General features: G+C 46.9%; 1 protein-coding gene and 1 pseudogene across 5 annotated transcripts in view; one reads left to right on the plus strand and one right to left on the minus strand.

Annotated features, from left to right (window-relative positions):
- The window catches only part of FBXO42 (F-box protein 42), a 112,398-nt gene that overhangs the window by 19,076 nt on the left and 72,729 nt on the right, over nt 1–20,593 (plus strand). The window lies entirely within an intron of this gene.
- On the minus strand, nt 17,814–18,382 carry LOC103345459 (chromobox protein homolog 1 pseudogene; annotated as a pseudogene).

Raw genomic sequence — 20,593 nt, forward strand, 5'->3', positions numbered from 1 at the left:
AGCTGCTCCACTTCCCATCCAGCTCCCTGGTAATGTGCCTGGGAAAGTAGCAGAAGATGGTCCAAGTGCTTGGGTCCCTGCCACCCACATGGAAGACCTAGGTAGAGATCTTGACTCCTGCCTTCGGCCTGAGCAGCCCTTTTCCATTGCAGCCATTTGGGGAGTGAACCAGCAAAATGGGAGATCGTGATCTCTCTCTCTGACTTTCCTTCGCTCTCTGTAACTGCCTTTCAAATAAGTAGATCTTAAAAAAATTAAAAAACAAAAAACAAAATCAAACAAAGCCAAAAACAAGAAGTGAAGCAGCCAGGACTTGAACCAGTGTTCGTATGAGATGCTTTAAGCTGCTGTACTGCAGTAATCCTTTATTTTATATATATATATATTTTGAAGAGAAATAGATAAATTAGATTTTTCTTTATTCAGTAGTAATATAGTAGTATTTGTGGTAGTAATAACAAGTCTTGGGCCGGCGCCGCGGCTCACTAGGCTAATCCTCCGCCTAGCGGCGCCGGCACACCGGGTTCTAGTCCCGGTTGGGGCGCCAGATTCTGTCCCGGTTGCCCCTCTTCCAGGCCAGCTCTCTGCTGTGGCCCGGGAGTGCAGTGGAGGATGGCCCAGGTGCTTGGGCCCTGCACCCCATGGGAGACCAGGAGAAGCACCTGGCTCCTGCCATCGGATCAGCGCGGTGCGCCGGCCGCAGCGCGCCAGCCGCGGCGGCCATTGGAGGGTGAACCAACGGTAAAAGGAGGACCTTTCTCTCTGTCTCTCTCTCTCACTGTCCACTCTGCCTGTCAAAAAAAAAAAAAAAAAAAAAAAAAAAAACAACCGCAAAAAAAAAAAATAACAAGTCTGCCTTCCTGCTGGGTTGGAAAAATTGAAAATTTTTCATCTGTAAATGTGATGTCGTGTGTTTGTACATACGAACAGGGGTCTGGTGAATGAAGTTAAACTTACTGAAAATGATAATGGGGCAATGACATTTTAATTTCACTAATTTGGAGGCTGGCATTGTGGTGCTGCAGGGTAAGCCCTGCCTGTGATGCTGGCATTCCATATGAGCATCAGTTTGAGTCCTGGCTGCTCCACTTCCAGTCCACCTCCCTCCTAATGGGCCTGCATCCACATAGGAGACCTGGATGGAATTCCTGGCTCCATTGTGGCTATTTGAGGAGTAAGCCAGTGGATGGAAGGCTCATATTCTCTCTCTCGCTCTCTCACTCTCTCACGCTCTCGCTCGCTATCTTCCCTTCTCTCTGTTACTCTTTCAAATACATAAATAAATCTAAAAGCAGTTGTTGGGGCCTGTGTTGTGATGTAGCCAGTAAAACTGCTACCTGTGATGCCAGCATCCCATATGGGTGCTGGTTTAAATCTTGGCTGCTCCACTTCCAATTGAGCTCCTGCTAATGGCCTGGGAAAAGCAGCGGAAAATGGCCCAAATGTTTGGGCCCCTGCCACCCATGTGGGAGACCAGGAAGAAGCTCCTAGCTTCAGGTCAGCCCAGCTTCAGCCATTGGGGCCATTTGGAGAGTGAACCATTGGATAGAAACTCGCTTGCTCTCTCTCCCTCCCCCTTTCCCCCTTCCCCCTTTCTTTTTGTAACTCTGCCTTTCAAATAAATAAATCTTTAGCCTTAAAAAGCAATTGTTATTGGGTTCAGCGCTGTGGCATAGCAGGTAAAGCTGCCACCTGCAGTGCCAGCATCCCATATGGGCACTGGTTCAGGTCCCGGCTGCTTCACTTCTGATCCAGCTCTCTGCTATGGCCCAAGTCCTTGGGTACCTGCACCTGCGTGGGAGACCTGGAAGAAGCTCCTGGCTTCGGATTGGTGCAGGTCCGGCTATTGCAGCCATCTGGGGAGTGAACCAGTGGATGAAAGACCTCTCTCTCTCTGCCTCTCCTTCTCTCTTTGTGTAACTCTGACTTTAAAATAATTAAATAAATCTTGGGCCGGTGCCGTGGCTCACTTGGTTAATCCTGCAGCACTGACATCCCATATGGGCGCTGGGTTCTAATCCCGGTTGCTCCTCTTCCAGTCCAGCTTTCTGCTGTGGCCTGGGAGGGCAGTGGAGGATGGCCCAAGTGCTTGGGCCCTGCACCCACATGGGAGACCAGGAAGAAGCACCTGGCTCTTGGCAGTGCTGGCCGTAACGGCCATTTTGGGGGTGAGGCAATTGTTACTTTAAAAAATTCACTGATTTTCCCTCTCAAAATTAATTTATCACTACTATTTTTGGGAAAACAAAGGAACACCTACTCATATAAAAGGGAATCTCTATATGTCCTTTATTTTTTTTAATTAATTAATTTTTTTTTTACAGGCAGAGTGGATAGTGAAAGAGAGAGAGACAGATAGAAAGGTCTTCCTTACCGTTCGTTGGTTCACCCTCCAATGGCCACTGCGGCCGGTGCACCGCGCTGATCCGAAGCCAGGAGCCAGGTGCTTCTCCTGGTCTCCCATGGGGTGCAGGGCCCAAGCACCTGGGCCATCCTCCACTGCACTCCCGGGCCATAGCAGAGAGCTGGCCTGGAAGAGGGGCAACTGGGACAGAATCTGGCGCCCCGACCAGGACTAGAACCCGGTGTGCCAACGCTGCAGGTGGAGGATTAGCCTATTGAGCCGTGGTGCTGGCCCATTTTTTTTTTTTTTAAATTATTTGAGGGGTAGAGCTATGGACAAAGAGGGAGAGACAGAAAGAAAGGTCTTCCATCCACTGGCTCATTCCCCAAATGGCCACAATGACCAGTGCTAGGCTGATCTGAAGCCAGGAGCCAGGAGCTTCTTCTGGGTCTCCCATGCGGATGCAGGGGCCCAAGCACTTGGGCCGTCTTCCACTGCTTTCCCAGGCTATAAGCAGAGAGCTGGATCAGAAGAGGAGCAGCCAGTACATGAACTGGTGCCCATATGGGATGCTGGTGCCACAGGTGGAGGCTTAGCCCACTATACTACAACACTGGCCCCAGAACCTTTTACTTTTTTTTTTTTTAACTTTTATTTAATGAATGTAAATTTCCGAAGTACAGCTTATGGATTACAATGGCTCCCCCCCCCCATAACGTCCCTCCCACCCACAACCCTCCCCTTTCCCACTCCCTCTCCCCTTCCATTCACATCAAGATTCATTTTCGATTCTCTTTATATACAGAAGATCAGTTTATCATACATTAAGTAAAGATTTCAACAGTTTGCTCCCACACAGAAACATAAAGTGAAAAATACTGTTTGAGTACTAGTTATAGCATTAAATCTCAATGTACAGCACACTAAGGACAAAGATCCTACATGAGGAGTAAGTGCACAGTGACTCCTGTTGTTGACTTAACAAATTGACACTCTTGTTTATGGCATCAGTAATCACCCGAGGCTCTTGTCATGAGCTCCAAGGCTATGGAAGCCCCCTGAGTTCACTGACTCTGATCATATTTAGACAAGGCCATGGTCAAAGTGGAAGTTCTCTCCTCCCTTCAGAGAAAGGTACCTCCTCTTTTGATGACCCAGAACCTTTTACTTCTGAAAATTTCTGTTTAATATTGTTGGACCACACTTGACTATAGGAAACTAAAACCATGAAAAGGGAAACCACTGAGAAAGGGGATAACTCGGCTACATGAGTCTTCCGTCATGTTCTGTTTAACACTATGTTGTAAAAATAGCTTCTGGCAGCATATGTTTTCTTTTTCTCCCCCCCAATTTAACATCACTCTCCAATGCTGGTGTTTAGGCTCTTGGCTGCTGAGGTCCTGAGTTGTAGACGTCCACACCCTCCACGTAGGTCCCCTATACTGCACTCCCCCCACCCCGGGTTTTTAAAGATTTTATTTGTTTGAAAGTCAGAGTTACACAGAGAGGAGAGGCAGAGAGAGAGAGAGAGGTCTTCCTTTCACTGGTTCACTCCCCAATTGGCCCCAACAGCCAGAGCTGCACCAGTCTGAAGCCAGGAGCTTCTTCCGGGTCTCCCACATGGGTTCAGGGGCTCAAGGACTTGGGCCATCCTCCACTGCTATCCCAGGCCATAGCAGAGAGCTGGATAGTAAGTGGAGCAGCTGGGACTCGAACTGGCGCCCATATGGGATGCTGGCACTGCAGGTGGAGGCTTCACCCTCTATGTCACAGGTCTGCCTCCCCCCATATCCCTCTAATTTGTGTGGTTTCCTCTCCCGATTTCTCCCTAACTCTGCCCTGAGACTGCACTCTCCACATTTTTTTAAACTCTCTTTTCCTAGAGTAGAGCAGTAAGCTCCCTCCCTGCTCTTTCATGCTAATCCAATTTATCTTTTTAATTTTTTTAAAAAGATTGATTTATTTATTTTGGAAGAGAGAGGGAGAGGCAGAGATCTTTCACCTGCTGGTTGGCTTCCCCAGTGGCTACAATGGCCAGTGCTGGGCCAGGCTGAAGCCAGGAGCCAGGAACGTCATCCAGGGTCTCCCAAGTGGGTGACAGGGGCCTGAACACTTGGTGTGGTTTTCCACTGCTTTTCCCAGGCCATTAGCAGGAGCTGGATTTAAAGTGGAGCAGCCGGGACATGGACTTGTCAACATATGGGATGCCGGTGCCGCAGACAGTAGCTTTACTCACTACAGCACAATGCCTACCCCTCATATCTTTCAAAAGGAAAATATACTGCATCAGAAGTGATTAAATATTTAAAATAATGAGATATAACCTGTAATGGATACTATGTACTTTTTCTAAGTCCTTTAAAATGTTAATTGAATATTATAGCATAAATCCATTGTAGCTCACTCCTATTACTTATGTTGATGCTTTCTTTATGGGGTGGAGCAGGGTGTCTTAGCTCAGGCTGTCATAACAAAGTACCATCAGTTGGGTGGCTTAACAAGAGTATTGCTTCTCAGCTTTTTGGAGCCTGGGAAAGAAATCCAAGATCAAGGTGTCAGCAAAGTAGATTTCATGTTGATGTTTGTTTTCTTGACTTGCAGTCAGCTGCCATCTCTCTATATGTTCACTTGACCATCTTGTGCACACTGTGGGAGGGTGAGTGGGTGGGAGGAAGAGCATGGGGCCATGAATTCTCCAGTGCCTCTTTTATAAGGGCATTGATCACATCACGGCGGGGGAGGGGGGCACCCTCCTGACCTGTTCTCACCCTCATGCCCTCCAAAGGGCCCCGCCTCCACATTGGAATTTAGGGGACATAACACGAATCCTTGAGGAGGATGTAAATACTCATTCCGTAGCAGAGTAGTAAGTTTCTTGTCAGTATTTATTTTTTTTTATCATTTTAAGAAGATTCCCAGAGGAAATCAATATAAGATCTTAGGAGTTAGCTTATTAATATGATGAAAACTGGGCTTTAGGGGAGGTATTTCATCTAGTGGTTTAGCCCGCATCCCTTGTCATGGTGCTTGAGTTCAATTCTTGCCTGCAGCTCCTGACTCCAGCTCCCTGCTGTTGTGGGCCATGGGAAGGCAGCAGTGATGGCTTAGGTAGTTGGGTTGCTGCCACCCATTGAGAGACCCATCTTTAGCCTGGCTCAGTTTAGGCTGTTGGAGAATGGACATTTGGTTCTGTAACCAGTGGATGAGATTGGTCTGTCTCTTCCCTCCCCTCCCCTCCCTTCCCCTCCCCTCCCCTCCCCTCTCCTCTCTGTCTCTCAAATAAAATAAAAATGAAAATTCAGGATTTTGAGAAATTTGTGGGGGCTAATACTGATGTGCTACTGTCATGCAGCTCTTTCACCATCTCTACTTTCCATTTGCACAGAAGCTAAATATGTATTACTAAACATTGATAATTCACTTCAGTTAAAAAGAACAGTTTATAGAGAAAGGGTTTTGTGATTTATTTAATCATTAAGGCAGCCTCTAATTAAACTGTCAGAATCTATTTCTGGGTGTACAAAAGTGAAGAAGTGCTTTGAAGAAACAAACACACTTTGTGTTTTTTTCCCCCAACGATTTATTTATTTGAAAGTCAGAGTTACAGAGAGGCAGAGGCAGAGAGAGAGAGGTCTTCCATCTGCAGGTTCACTCCCCAGATGGCTACAGTAGCCGGAGTGTGCTGATCCAAAGCCAGGAGCCAGGAGCTTCTTCCAGGTCTCCCACGCAGGTGCAGGGGCCCAGGGAGTTGGGCCATCTTCCACTGCTTTCCCAGGCCATAGCAGAGAGCTGGATCAGAAGTGGAGCAGCTGGGACTTGAACCAGCACCCACATGGGATGCCGGTACCTGTGGTGGGGGATCTGCCCACTGTACCACAGCACCCGCCCCAAAACACACACACTTTGGAAGTCATTTGACATTTGGAAATGAAGTCTTGGATGCTTTCTATAGGCAAGTGCCAATTCTCATTTCTTGGGCTGGCACTGTGGCGTAGCAGGTTAATCCACTGTCTGCAGTGCCAGCATCCTATATGGGTGCCAGTTCAAGTCCTGGCTGCTCCACTTCTGATCCAACTCCCTGCTAATTTCCCACTGCCTGGGAAAGCAGTGAAAGATGGCCCAAAGTGCTTGGGCCCCTGCACTCAAGTAGGAGACCTGGAAGAAAGAAGCTCCTGGCTTCGGATCGGCTCAACTCTGACCATTGTGGCCATTTGGGGAGTGAACCATTGGATGGAAGCTCACTTACTGTCTGTCCCTCCCTCTGTAACTCTGCCTTTCAAATAAAAATAAATAAATCTTAAAGGGGAGGGGGAGGGGAGTGTCAGTTCTCATTTCTTAATATTTTTAAGTTTTTATTTTATTTGTTTGAAAGACAAAGGAGGAGGATACAGAGATCTTCATTTGCTGATTCAGTTTCCAAATGCCTGTAATAAGCCAGGGCTGGGCCGGGCCAGACCAAACCTAGGAGCCTGGAATTCAGCAGTCTAGGCCTCCTCCCGGGGTGGCCGAGACCCAAGTACTTGAGTCATCACTTGCTGCTCCCAGGATGTGAAAGCAGGAGAGTAGATTAGAATCAGAGGTGAGACAAGAACCCAGGCACTTGATATAGAACGCTGTTCCAAGTACCCAACTCATCATTTCTTTATTTTTAACCTCATTAGCCCATTATGAATTTCCTAGCATGGATATACTTAAAATTTTATTTACCCAAGGTATGAGGAATGAACCTTAGGCAGTAACATGGTTAAAATTATTTTCTGTGTGTGTGTGTGTGTGTGTGTGTGTTTTTCTTTTTATTTCAAAGGCAGAGCTACAGAAAGGCAGAGGCAGAGAGAGAGGTCTTCCATCCGCTGGTTCACTCCCCCAGATGGCCGCAGTGGCTAGGGTGGGGCCTTTCCCAAGCCAGGAGCTTTTTCTGGGTCTCCCATGCAGGTACAGGGGCCCAAGGACTTGGGCCAAATTCTGCTGCTTTCCCAGCCCATAGCAGAGAGCTGGATCAGAAGTGGAGCAGTTGGGTCTCAAGCTGGCACCCATATGGGTTGCTGGCGGTGCGGGTGGTGGCTTTACCTGCTGTGCCACAGCCCCTATTTTCTGTCCTTGTAATACTGGCGTGGTATCTAGCTAGCAAGGTGGAAAGGAATTAGGAAGGTGGTAGAAATCAGGATCCACCTGCTAGAAGGTAGAGAACCTACATTTCCCTAATTTGGAAATACGCAAGAGAGATTCCTCTAGCTTAAAAAAAAATTACATACCAGCATGAATTCATGGATACTTATTTTTGGTTTTAATCTAATACTACGCTTTGTGCTCAGATTATTTCAGCTTCCACCACTGAATGGTGTTTCATTTGTCTCCTGTGCCCCTTTGACATAACCCATCAGTGGGAGGGATGCAGTCATCCCAAGCAGCATCGGGCTCCAGCATGAGTGGCAGAGGACAAGCACTCGAGATTCTCCAGTGCCTTCCAGGATGCGTTAGCAGGAAGCCGGATTGGAAATGGAGAAATGGACCCAGTGCAGCACTCCAGTATGAGATGCAAGCATGCCACACGGCAGCCTCACCCACTGCACCACAATGCCTTCCCCACCAGTGGTGTTTTTACTAGACTGTTTAATTAGTTAGGTCTTCAGTGAGCTTTGGAATTATTAATAGGTTTTTAAGAATATATTTATTTTTACTTGAAAGGCTGAGTAGCAGAGAAAAGGGAGAGACAAAGATGGAGAGAGATCTTCCATCTGCTGGTTCACTCCCCAGATGGCTGCAACATCTGGGTCTGGGGCAGGCCAGACCAGTATCACAGGTTTCCCACATGGATAGCAGGAGCGCCAGGCACTTGGACCATCATCTTTTCCTGTTCCAGGAGCGTTAGTCTGAAGCTAGAGCAGAAGCAGAGCAGCCAGGACTTGAACCTGCTCTCTGATATGGGATGTGGGTGTCATAAGCCATGGCATAACCATTGCACCATGGTGCTGGCCCCTAAATAAATATATGTAATTCCTACACTAGTTCTGTTTTTACTCTTCTAGTAAGCTTTTGGCTTTGTGAACTCTGATTTTATTACAGCTTCACTTTTATTATCTAAGTTATTTATGTATTTGAAAGAGACTGAGAGGACAGACAGGCGGGCACAGGTCTTCCATTTGCTGGCTCACCACACAAATGTCTGTAACAGCGAGGACGGGGCCAGGCTGAAGCTGAGGGCTGGGAACTCAGTCCAGATCTTCTACATGGATTGCAGGGACCCAACCACCTCAGCATCACCTCTGCCTCCCAAGGGTGCACTTTAGCAGAAAACTGGAATTGAAGAAGAGCTGGGACTTGAACCCTGGCATTCCAAGATGAGCAGCAGACTTCCCAAGTGGCATCTCGATCACTCTGCTGATGCCCATCCTTAATTTTATTTTTAAAAATGTTTATTATTTTGGCTGCTACTTATTGAGATGCCTGGCTGATCTGTCAGGTGTACTCTTGTCATTATTTCTCTTTGTTAAACTTTGCTAGCATGCTTGCTACTCTGTCTCACTTCTGAATTCTCTGTTGTCTTGTGCAATGACAGGAACCTGAGCAACCGATCCTCAGTACCACTCCCTGTGTGCTCACCTTCAAATCAGGGTGGTGTGTATAGCTGGAGATGAAATCTGATAACCATTTTGTCCATTATTGGTAATAAGAATAAAACAAGAAAGAAGAGGTATGATTTGGCAAATAGCTAGATTAATTTTTTTTGAACTTTAAAACTATCCAATTGAAATCAGTACACTGATGAATACAGTAACTTGCTGTCATGTGACTGGCATCTGGGCCACTGGCAGTGGCCCAACCCACTGAGCCACACGCTGGCTTTTCAATGAAGATTCTGACCCACAGCAAATAGACGCTTCCTGCATGAGCGCATTTGTGTACCTGGCTGCCTGAAGAACTCTTCTTAACAATTCTTCTGCTGGAGAATCTCAAGCAGGTGCCTGCGATGAGGTGCTTGTCAGGAATCCAGATCAGACCTCAGAGCCAGAATGTAAGGAAGAAACACGACGAAGCTGCTAAAGAAGTCACACTCAGGGCCGGGGTTGTGGCAAAGTGGGCTAATTACTGTCTGCGATGCCAGCATCCCATATTGGAGTGCCGGTTCCAGTCCTGGCTGCTCAATTTCTGATCCAGCTCCCTGCTAAAGCACTTGGGAAATCAATGGAAGGCAGCCCAAGTTCTTGAACCCCTGGGACCACATGGGAGAGCAAGATAGAGCTCTGGGTTCCTGACTTTGCCTGGCCCAGCCCTGACTGCCATGGCCATTTGGGGAGTGAACCAGTGGGTGGATACTCTTTCTTTCACTCTTCCTTTCAAATAAACAAATAATAAAAATAAAGTGCATTATTTTCATTTACTTAAAGGGCAGAGTAACAGAGTGAGAGTGAGAGAGAGCTTTTTAAAGATTTATTTGAAAAGCAGAAAAAGAGGTCTTCTGTCCACTGGTTCACTCCTCAGATGGCTGCAGTAGCCATTTGGAGGCAGGCCAAGGCCAGAAGCCGGAAACCCCATCCAGATCTTTCGTATGGTGTCAGAGGCCCAAGCATTTGGGCCATCTTGTGTTGCCTTTCCAGGTGCATTAGCAGAGCGCTCTATGAGAAGCAGAGTAGCCGGGACTCAAGCTGGCACTGCAGTTTGGGATGCAGGCGGGTCGACCTGCTGCACCATAGTTGACTACCTTTAATTTTTTTTTTATGTGAAGCTTCTGTTGCTTTCACCAGAATATCTAAGAATTAAAATTTGAGCTTTGTTGTTGATCAAAATGAATTCATAAGGCAGTACTTAATTATGTGTTCAGCAAATTCTTGCTGAGTGAGTGCTTATATGTTGTGTATTAGGTTTTAGATGTCGAAAATAGGATTATTTTCTATTGTGCTATAATTGGAGGCAAGGGAGAGGCAAACAACTGTAATTGCTGGAATACAGTCAGGTGCTTAGTGTTGTAGGTGCATAGAGGGAGAGGAAAGGTATGCTTTGATTTTTTTTCTGTAGCCAAAGGTCCCTTTTGAGGAGGGAAAAAGGATTTGTTTTAATTTTGTGAAAGGCAGAATTACAGAGAGGGGGAAATAGAGTGAAAGAGATCTTCTGTCTGCTGGTTCACTTGCCAAGTGGCTGCAACAGCCAGGGCTAGACCAGGCCAAAGCAAGGAGCTGGGAACTCCCTCTGGGTCTTCGATGTGAGTGCCTGGGGCTCAAGCACTTGAGCCATCTTCTGCTTCCCCAGGTGCATTAGTGGGGAACTGGATTAGAAGTGGAGCAGCCGGGACTCAAACTGGTGCCCATATGGGATGCTGATTTCACAGGCTGCAGCTTAAACCCATTGTGCCATGACATCAGCCCTGCCAAAGGTCAATTTTGAGTTATTACAGCTTACTCCTCTTATATCAGGATTCTTTTCCTTTTTTTTTTTTTTTTTTGCTTTTTTCTTGGCTTTTCACTTTTCTTTCTTTCTTAAATAATTGTTTTTGAGAAGAAAGAAGTCATTTCTCTAAGCCAGAAAAATACACCTTTTCTAACTCCCCTTCTGATCTATACTGTATTTCATGCTGAAAAAATTAGTATTACTTGTTAAGTCATTACCAACACAATTATTCTATACTTTGTTATTATCATCTTCTCTTTTTTTTATTTATTTGAGAGGCAGAGTTAGACAGAAGGAGAGACAGAAAGAGAGGTCTTCCATCCAATGGTTCACTCCCCGAATCTGGAGCTGGGCCAATCTGAAGCCAGGAGCCAGAAACTTCTTCCAGGCCTCCCACATGGGTACAGGGGCCCAAACACTTGGGCCATCTTCCGGTGCTTTCCTAGGCCATTAGAAGGGAGCTGGTTTGAAAGTGGAGCAGCGGGACATGAACCGGCACCCATATGGGATGCCAGCGCCATAAGCAGAGGTTTAACCTACTATGCCATGGTGCCGGCTGCCTCTCTGTCTTTTTGAATGTTTATTTGAAAGGCAGAGTTACAGAGAAAGAGAGATCTTTCATTCACTGGTTCACTGCCCAAATGGTGGCAGTGGCCAGGGTTGGGCCAGGCTAAAGTCAATAGCTAGGAGCTTCATCTTTGTCTCCCATGAGGGTGGCAGGGTCCCAAGTACTTGGGCCATCTTCTGCTGCTTTCTCAGGGGCATTAGCAGGTATGCTGGGTCAGAAATGGGGCAGCTGGGACTCGAACCTGCATCCATATGAGATGCTGGCATCGCAGGTGGCAGCTTAACCTGCTGTGCCACAACACTGGCCCCATCTCTTTCTTAAAATTTAAAAATTCAAGCTCTTAAACAAAATATAAATTTGAACATTAAACTGTGTTGTTTTTGTTTTTACCAGATGAAGTGTTTTGCTGAACCTAGAATATATGGTTTTCTATAAAAAAAATTCAAAACCCAGGGTATCTCTAATGATGATTGAAACCAGTACATATCTCTTAATCATTTATATTTTGTAACAACGAATCCGTTGACTGCTACGCATGGGTATGGAGAAGGGTCCAAGAACTGGTCCATTCCACTTTTTTTTTTTTTTTAAAGATTTATTTATTTGAAAGAGTTACAGAGAGAGGTAGAGACAGAGAGAAAGGTCTTCCATCCACTGGTTCACTCCCCAGTTGGCCACAACAGCTGGAGCTGCGCCGATCCAAAGCCAGGAGCTTTTTTCGGTCTCCCACATGGGTGCAGGGGCCCAAGCACTTGGGCCATCCTCTACTGCTTTCCCAGGCTACAGCAGAGAACTGGATTGGAAGAGGAGCAGCTGGGACTAGAACTGGTGCCCATATGGGATGCTGGCACTTCAGGCCAGGGCTTTAACCCGCTGCGCCACAGCACCGACCCCTCCACTTCTGCTTTTTTTAAGTCATGAATTGTTTTCATTGAATATCAACCATTGTAAAGATTGTAAACGTAGGCCGGCGCCGCGGCTCACTAGGCTAATCCTCCGCCTAGCGGCGCCAGCACACCGGGTTCTAGTCCCGGTTGGGGCGCTGGATTCTGTCCCGTTGCCCCTCTTCCAGGCCAGCTCTCTGCTGTGGCCAGGGAGTGCAGTGGAGGATGGCCCAGGTGCTTGGGCCCTGTACCCCATGGGAGACCAGGAAAAGCACCTGGCTCCTGGCTCCTGCCATCGGATCAGCGCAGTGCGCCGGCCGCAGCGTGCTGGCCGCGGCGGCCATTGGAGGGTGAACCAACGGCAAAAGAAGACCTTTCTCTCTGTCTCTCTCTCTCACTGTCCACTCTGCCTGTCAAAAAATTAAAAAAAAAAAAAAAAAAAAAAAAGATTGTAAACGTATACTGATGGGTACTTTGGGGAAATACTTGATTTTTTCCGTTTCATTAAAAGGAGTCTTAATTGGGTAACAATTAAGTTAACCAATTAAGAAAACTCACTGCAGTTGACATCTGTTATTAAATTTGGAATGGGTTATGGAAACAGCTCTCTGAGTGTTCCTGTCAGAATCGCTCCCAGTTTGCTAATAGCAGCAGTGGTTCTGCCAAATTATTCTATTTGTAGACTTTTTTGTCAAAACATTGACTATCAGGAACTAGAGTCTCCAGATTATGAATGTCTTTTTATGTGACTAAAATATTAAATAGTATGTGTGTATTAATCAGCCTTTTGTTACTTCAAAATACCTGAAGAGGGGCCTGGCATTGTGGCTTAGCAGGTAAAGCCACCGCCTAAAATGCTGGCATCCCATATGGGTGCCAGTTTGTGTCCTGGCTGCTCCACTTCCAATCCAGTTCCCTGCTGATGGCCTAGGAGAAGCAGCAGAAGATGGCCCAAATGCTTGGGCCCTTGTCACTCATGTGGGAGACCCAGAAGAAGCTCCTGGCTTCTGGGTTTGCCCTGTCCATCTCTGGCCATTTGGCCTTCTGGGCAGTTGAACCAGTGGATAGAAGATCTCTGTCTCCCCCTTGCTCTCTGTAATGCTAACTTTCAAATAAATAAAAAAATCATCAAAACAAAACAAAACCTGAGAAGAGCTTGGGAAGGAAGATGGTTCATTTTGGCCCCATCGGTTCAGGTATTTGGTGAGGGCAGAGGATAGTGAGGGATCATCACATATGTGGTGAGCTAGGAAAGACAGATGCTAAGCTAGACTTGGTTTAAATAGTCAACCCTCTCTCAAGAGCTACCTTCTGAGGGCAAGGCCCTGGTGACCTAAAGATCTCTCAGTGGGCCCACCTTCATAAGTATATCAAGTTTCCACCCTTAATTCATTAACCATTAGCATTAATCTGTTAACCAGTAGATAGAGGACCCTTTTTGGGGGCATCCAAACTGTTACCCAAACCTTAACAAAGTGCTTGTGGTAAAAACACCCATTGAGTAAAAAAAATGGTTTTTGTGCATTCTGTAATTGGCAGAGCATATATCGGTTTAAGAGACAGTGATTTGAAACTCTTTCCTCCCTCTGCCTTTCCCCATTTCATTCTCTAAAATCCTGCCTGTTCTTCAAAGCTCAGCTCAGAGTTCTATGTAACTTCATTATCATGCCAGTTGGAAGCTATCTTCCTTCCCTGAACTGCTGAAGCCTTTTGTTTTGTGCTAGAGATGTCCTGTGTTGGTATTATTCATTTTTTTTTTTTTTAAGATTTATTTGTTTATTTGAGAGGCAGAGAGAGAGAACTTCCATCTGCTGGGTCACTCCCCAGGTGGCCACGACGCTGGAAGCTGTGCTGATTGGGAGCCAGGAGCTTCCTCTGGGTCTCCCACGTGAGTGCAGAGGCCCTAGGACTTGGGCCATCTTCCACTGCTTTCCCAGGCCATAGCAGAGAGCTGGGTCAGAAGTGGAACTGCTGGGACTTGAACTGGTGCCCATGTGGGATGTCGGCACTGCAGGCAGAGGCTTTACCCACTTGCTACACCACAGCGCCAGCCCCCTCATATGCCTTTAACTCTTACTGGCTTAATCTCTTGAATGCAAATGCTGACATTGTTTTTGTGCACCTTCCATGGAATCTAAGCATGGTATTTTGTGTATAGTAAATGTTTTGTTGATCTTTCTTGAATGCATGAAGTAAGGTAGAATGTTGTATTTTATCATTTTTTGCTTTCTGTAATTTCATTTGGCTTTGCTTGATAGGTGGTATATGAACATGAAGGCCCATTATCTTAGATGGAATCATGATCTGTAAATCCCTCATTTGACATATAGAGGAGCATTCAGTACTTTTAGCTCTTGTTAGTGCTGCCGAGTTGAGTTTGTGACGACATCTTTGCAAGGTTGGTGCCCCAAGCCTATAGCCCTGGGGCTAGAGATGCCTGTTGGTACTTCTGTTCAGTCCCTCATTCTAGTTAAGTCTCAGTGCTTTATTTTACTGTCAATGAGAAGTTTTTTTTTGTTTGTTTGTTTGTTTTTAAGATTTATTTATTTATTTGAAAGTCAGAGTTACACACAGAGAGAAGGAGAGGCGGAGAGAGAGAGAGGTCTTCCATCCGCTGGTTCATTCCTCAAATGGCCACAATGGCTGGAACTGTGCTGATCTGAAGCCAGGAGCCAGGAGCTTCCTCCAGGTCTCCACGTGGGTGCAGGGGCCCAAGGACTTGGGCCATCTTCTACTCATTTCCCAGGCCATAGCAGAGAGCTGGATCGGAAGTGGAGCAGCTGGGACTTGAACCAGCGCCTGTATGGAATGCTGGCACTGCAGGTGGCAGCTTTACCTGCTATGCCACAACACCAGCCCCGAGAAGTGGGTTTTAATTACACATTTAAACCTTTTGAAATTGTGTGCAATAGCTTGATTACATTCTAAATCTTCAGTTTCTTTTTAGGTAGATGAAGTGTATTCCAACTTTCATAGAGGTGTGTTTGCTCAAAGGGGCTTGTCAGATGTAAACTGAATGGAAACAAAAGGCACAAATTAACCAAATATTGCCCTAAAATCCCTCAAAGACTTTTTTTTTTTTAATTTATTTGAAAGGCAGAGTTACACAGAGGCAGAGAGAGAGAGAGAGAGAGAGAGAGAGAGAGAGAGGTCTCCCACCTGCTGGTTCACTCCACAAATGGCTGCAGCCACCGCAGAAGCTGGGCCAATCTCAAGCCAGGAGCCTGTAGCTTCCTCCTGGTCTCCCATGTGGGCACAGGGGCCCAAGACTTAGGCCATCCTCCACTGCCTTCCCAGGCACATTAGCAGGGAGCTAGATTGGAAGTGGAGCAGCTGGGACTCAAACCGGCACCCATATGGGATGCTGGCACTGCAGGCAGTGGCTTTACCTGCTTCACCACAGTGCCAGCCCTGGGAATGAACTTTATTATGCATGTGAAAGTCATTATGGCGTGCTGTGGTGCAGTGGGTTAAAGCCCCTGCAGTGCCGACATCCCATATGGGCACTGGTTCAATTCCCGACTGTTCCACTTCTGATCCAGCTCTCTGCTATGGCCTAGGAAAGCAGTAGAAGATGACCAAGTGTTTGGGCTTCTGCACCCATGTGGGAGACCCGGAAGAAGCTCCTGGCTCCTGGCTTTGGATCGGCTCAGCTCCAGCCATTGCAGCCATTTGGGAAGTGAACCAGTGGATGGAAGCCCTCTTTTTTTCTGCCTCTGTCTCTCTATAACTCTGCCTTTCAAAATAATAAACAAAAAATTTAATTCCCTTCTTGAATTTTTATTTTTTGACAGGCAGAGTTAGTGAGAGAGAGAGAGAAAGAAAGAGAGAAAGGTCTTCCTTTTTCCGTTGATTCACCCCCCAAGTGGCCACCACGGCTGGCTCGTTGCAGCCAGCGCGCTGCGCCAATCCGAAGCCAGGAGCCAGGTGCTTCCTCCTGGTCTCCTATGCGGGTGCAGGGGCCCAAGCACTTGGGCCATCCTCCGCTGCCCTCCCAGGCCACAGCAGAGAGCTGGACTGGAAGAGGAGCAACCGGGACTAAAACCCTGTGTGCCGGCACCACAGGCGGAGGATTAGCCTAGTGAGTCGCAGCGCCAGCTGTTGAATTTCTTTTTTTAAATGAATCTATAGTTTTATTAAGACAAAAACTGACAGTGTGATATGAAGTTTACATTTAAGCAGACTTTTCACAGAAACCTAACACATGCACATGCCTACAGAGATTTTACAGTGTCGCTCCCAATAGGTCTAGACCATGTCAAGAACTGATTGATCTGATGAATCAAGATGAAACATCTTGGGTATCAGTTAATTCTTAGGTTAAAAAAAAAAAAAAAACTTGGGTGTTTTAAAGTAAATCACTGTTCCAATATGCATGTTTAGTTTTCTCCTGAGACCAAGGCTTCCGAAATCATTCCGCCCTTAAATGCTTTCAGTGAAGCTTCTGATGTCCGTGACTGAACCCTGCTACCCATGGTTTCAGGGTTCGAAATTCAAAACAAACCAGAGGCTTCAAGAGTTCGCTACCTTAAGAGCATGGGTCCTTGTCTTTCCCTACTCTCTCGTCTCCTGCACCACTCTCTTCCCCTCTTCCAATATCTCAGCCAGTGGTTTGGATAGATAAGCTGATGCAACTTCATAATTGGAAAAGAAAGGGTCTTCTTGTCTAATTTCAAGAATTAGCACCTCTAAAACAGAGCGGTCTCTCTGCCTGTGTGCACTCTCCCTCCGCAGTCAGTCTCCATCTCCAAAATGGCAGCTTTGGTAACTTCTGAATGGGGAACACCTTGGCTTACAGGCTTGGGGCATTCACAGCTTTTTCTCTCTCTCTCTCTTCTCTGTTAAAGATTTTTGTTTACTTGAAAGTCATAGTCACAGAGAGAGAGTGAGAGGTCTTCATCCACTGGTTCATTCCCTAGGTGACTGTAACAGCTGGAGCTGCGCCAATCCAAAGCCAGGAACCAGGAGCTTCTTCCGGGTGCCCCACGCAGGTCCAGAGGCCCAAGGATTGGGCTATCTTCTACTGCTTTCCCAGGCCATAGCAGAGAGCTGGATCAGAAGTGGAGCCGCTGGGACTCAAACTGGCGCTCATATGGGATGCTGGCACTGCAGGGGGTAGCTTTATCCATTATGCCACAGGGTTGGCCTCTACACTCACAGCCTTTAAACAGTCCCTTGCAGTCCCCATTTATGGTGTCAGTAACATTTTTTTGAAAAGGTGAAATATCCTGGACATAGAACTGAATCCTCAGGTTTTTTTTTTTCCTACTGTTTCACAGTTTCCCCAGTCAGGCCCCAGAATGATCCCCAAAATAATCCAGCCCTATTCCCTTTCCCTCCCTCCCCCAAATAATACACCAGCAAGAGCCAAAAACTACACACATGCTATGCTGTAAAAATTCAGAGTTAACACTATTGGGAAGAAGGCTGTGGGATGTGGAGATGATAGTATCTTTTTGTTCTCCCAATTCTGCAAGTTTCATTCTTCATGGAAGGCCCTATGGCTTCTCTCAGCAAAGCACAGAAGGGCTGCCTTGAAACACTTACTCCCTCCCCCTCCACTGGGCTGCATAGCTTGGAGCAGCTTACAGCACTTGGGCTGCCGCATGGCACGGAAACTGTCGTGGCTCTTCATAGGACATCTTCTCAAACCACCGCTGTGGTGTCCAGACAAGGGGAATTTCTTCCCTCCCCGCTTGAAACCCACAGTCGGATGTGATGGGCTGGTACTCGGGAGTTAATTCTTGTCATCTTTTTTGTCGTCATCCTCCGAGGGGTAGGAGTGCCACGGCAGCCTTTCCTCGTAGAGGGAAATGACAACTGTGGGCACGTGGCACTGGCTTCCTTGGCAGGGACCAGGTCAGCCTCATTCATCATCAGAGTTTTTCCATTTCATCAGGAACTTGAGTCTGTAGCTCCAGTAATCAGTTCCGGCTCCAACCCTGGGCAAAGCCTCATGGCTTTTCAGACTTCTTTCTTCTTCTTTGGTTTGCTCTCTTCCATCTTATCTTCAGAATCAGAATCAGCTTGGCGCTGGCCTCCCTCTGACTTCTCTGCCTCTTGTGCTGTTCTCTGACTGCAGAAACTCAGCATGACGTCAGGGCAATCCAGATTCCCTTCTGGTTCCCACGCACCGTCTTCATCTGAGAAACTGTCCCACTTCAGGAATTGTTCCACTTTGCCCTTTACAACTCGACGGTCAAGAGTGAGCCAGCAAGTGGAAGACTGTCTGTTTGTCTCTCTCTCTCTCTCCGCTTCTCCTTCTCTCTGGGTGTAACTCTGACTTTCAAATAAATAAATCTTAAAAAAAAAAAAAAAAAAGTGATGTCAGGTCAGTACGTGGATGTTCTGAGCAGAAATGTCTATAAAGCCTTGGCTTCTCTGAGTGCCTGGTGCCAGGAGGCGAAGCTGCCTAGGCAGAGGGTGTCTGCCCTCAGGGAGCCAGCGTCCAGGAATCCACTTCAGTTTGTGGTTTCTCTCACCACTGACCACTTGGAGAAACCCAGAAGGCCTAATGGAAGTGAGGAGAATTTCTTCAGTTCCATGAAAACCACATTTGTTGTGTTAATCCATGTGATGTGCAGTGCTTAGTAGAGTTTCGTTTAGCGTGAAAACAAGAAAAAGCCAAAAATTTCAAAATGCCCCTATGTCCTCAGGGAATATGAGTGATGACTTCCTTACCTGATCAAGGAAATGAGAAGAAGGGTTGTGCAGATGGAGCCGAGCCTGTCTTAGGGAGCCGTTAGTGCTCCTCGGCTTCTAGGCTTGGGGCCAGGTTAGCAAACAACCAGGGGCTTCATGTTTTCGTGGGCAGTGAAATGGTTGAATGGTGAGAAATTGCTTAAAGCCATGTGTGGCAACAGTGTGAGTCCCTTTATTTAGCTTTGTTAGTTGTACTTTGAGAAGATTTGGAAAGGGAGGAAGATGTTTTATTGAACCAAATTGATTTATTTTGCTTGCGGAAAAAACAGTAACATAACTGATTTTGTATTAGCCCATTTATTGTTACTATAACAAAATACCTGAGGCTAGGCTGCTTTTAAGGAAAAGAAGTTTATTCTGACTCAGAGTTCTGGAGGTGAAAGGTCTCTGGCCTCTTCTGGTGATGGCCTTCTTGCTGGCAGAGTCCTGAGTCAGAGCGTCACACGGACAAGGGAGTGCATGTCCTTGTGTCTGTCCGGTCTCCCTCCCTCTCACAAAGTCACCAGGATTCAGCCACTGGGGCTCTACCCTAATGAATTTAGTTCTAATCACTTCCCAAAGACCCGACCTCTAAGTGCCATAGTTGGATTACGTTTCTGTCCACTCAGTGCCTCTTAGTGGGGGTTAAATTTCAACACATGAAACCTTGGATGGGGGCGCCTCCAGCGTATCCAGATGCAGACTTTGCAGCCCCCGCTGACTGAGTTCCTTCTGAAGCAGAGTGTGGATTCAGACTGCTGGATTGTTGTGCAAGGGAACAACTGGAGTTGAGATGCTAAATTTAATCCAGATGTGAGCCATTCAGCCAATTGGAAGGAATCCCATTTCTCTGGACTCTTTTCCTTGTGAATTTTAGAGTGAGGTGGAGGAGGGTTAAAAATTTTAAAAAGTCAATAAGTTAGGGAAGATAGTTGGGAAATGATAATATGCAGGGGAGCAAAAAAGGGCATCAAAGGGATATTTTTCCCAGTAATTTTTTTTTCTTTTTGCTGGAAAACATTTCTGATTTTTACTTTACGTTTGATATGACTGTATATACTTTTCGGGATATGAGTTAGGGCTGCAAATGTAAGTATCTATTGATTAGTAAGTTAAGCACATCGAGAAACAGCTCATCCGGGCAAGTATGGAAAAGGTCTAGGCCGGTGCCACGGTTCACTAGGCTAATCCTCTGCCTTGCGGCGCCGGCACACCGGGTTCTAGTCCCAGTCGGGGCGCCGGATTCTGTCCCGGTTGCCCCTCTTCCAGGCCAGCTCTCTGCTGTGGCCCGGGAGTGCAGTGGAGGATGGCCCAGGTCCTTGGGCCCTGCACCCGTGTGGGAGACCAGGAGAAGCACCTGGCTCCTGCCTTCGGATCAGCGCAGTGCGCTGGCTGCAGCAGCCATTGTAGGGTGAACAAAACCAACGGCAAAGGGAGACCTTTCTCTCTATGTCTCTCTCTCTCACTGTCCACTCTGCCTGTCCCAAAAAAAAAAAAAAAGAAAAGGTCTAACTAGGATCCTTTATTTAGTAAAATTTCCGGGCTGGCACCGCAGCTCACTTAGCTAATCCTCTGCCTGTGGCACCGGCACCCCGGGTTCTAGTCCCACTCGGGGCGCCGGATTCTGTCCCGGTTGCTCTTGCTCCTCTTTCAGTCTAGCTCTCTGCTGTGGCCCGGGAGGGCAGTGGAGGATGGCCCAGGTCCTTGGGCCCTGCACCCACATGGGAGACCAGG

The sequence above is a fragment of the Oryctolagus cuniculus genome, chromosome 7 (genome assembly GCF_964237555.1).
Source record: "Oryctolagus cuniculus chromosome 7, mOryCun1.1, whole genome shotgun sequence".
In the NCBI taxonomy this organism is placed as follows: Eukaryota; Metazoa; Chordata; class Mammalia; order Lagomorpha; family Leporidae; genus Oryctolagus; species Oryctolagus cuniculus.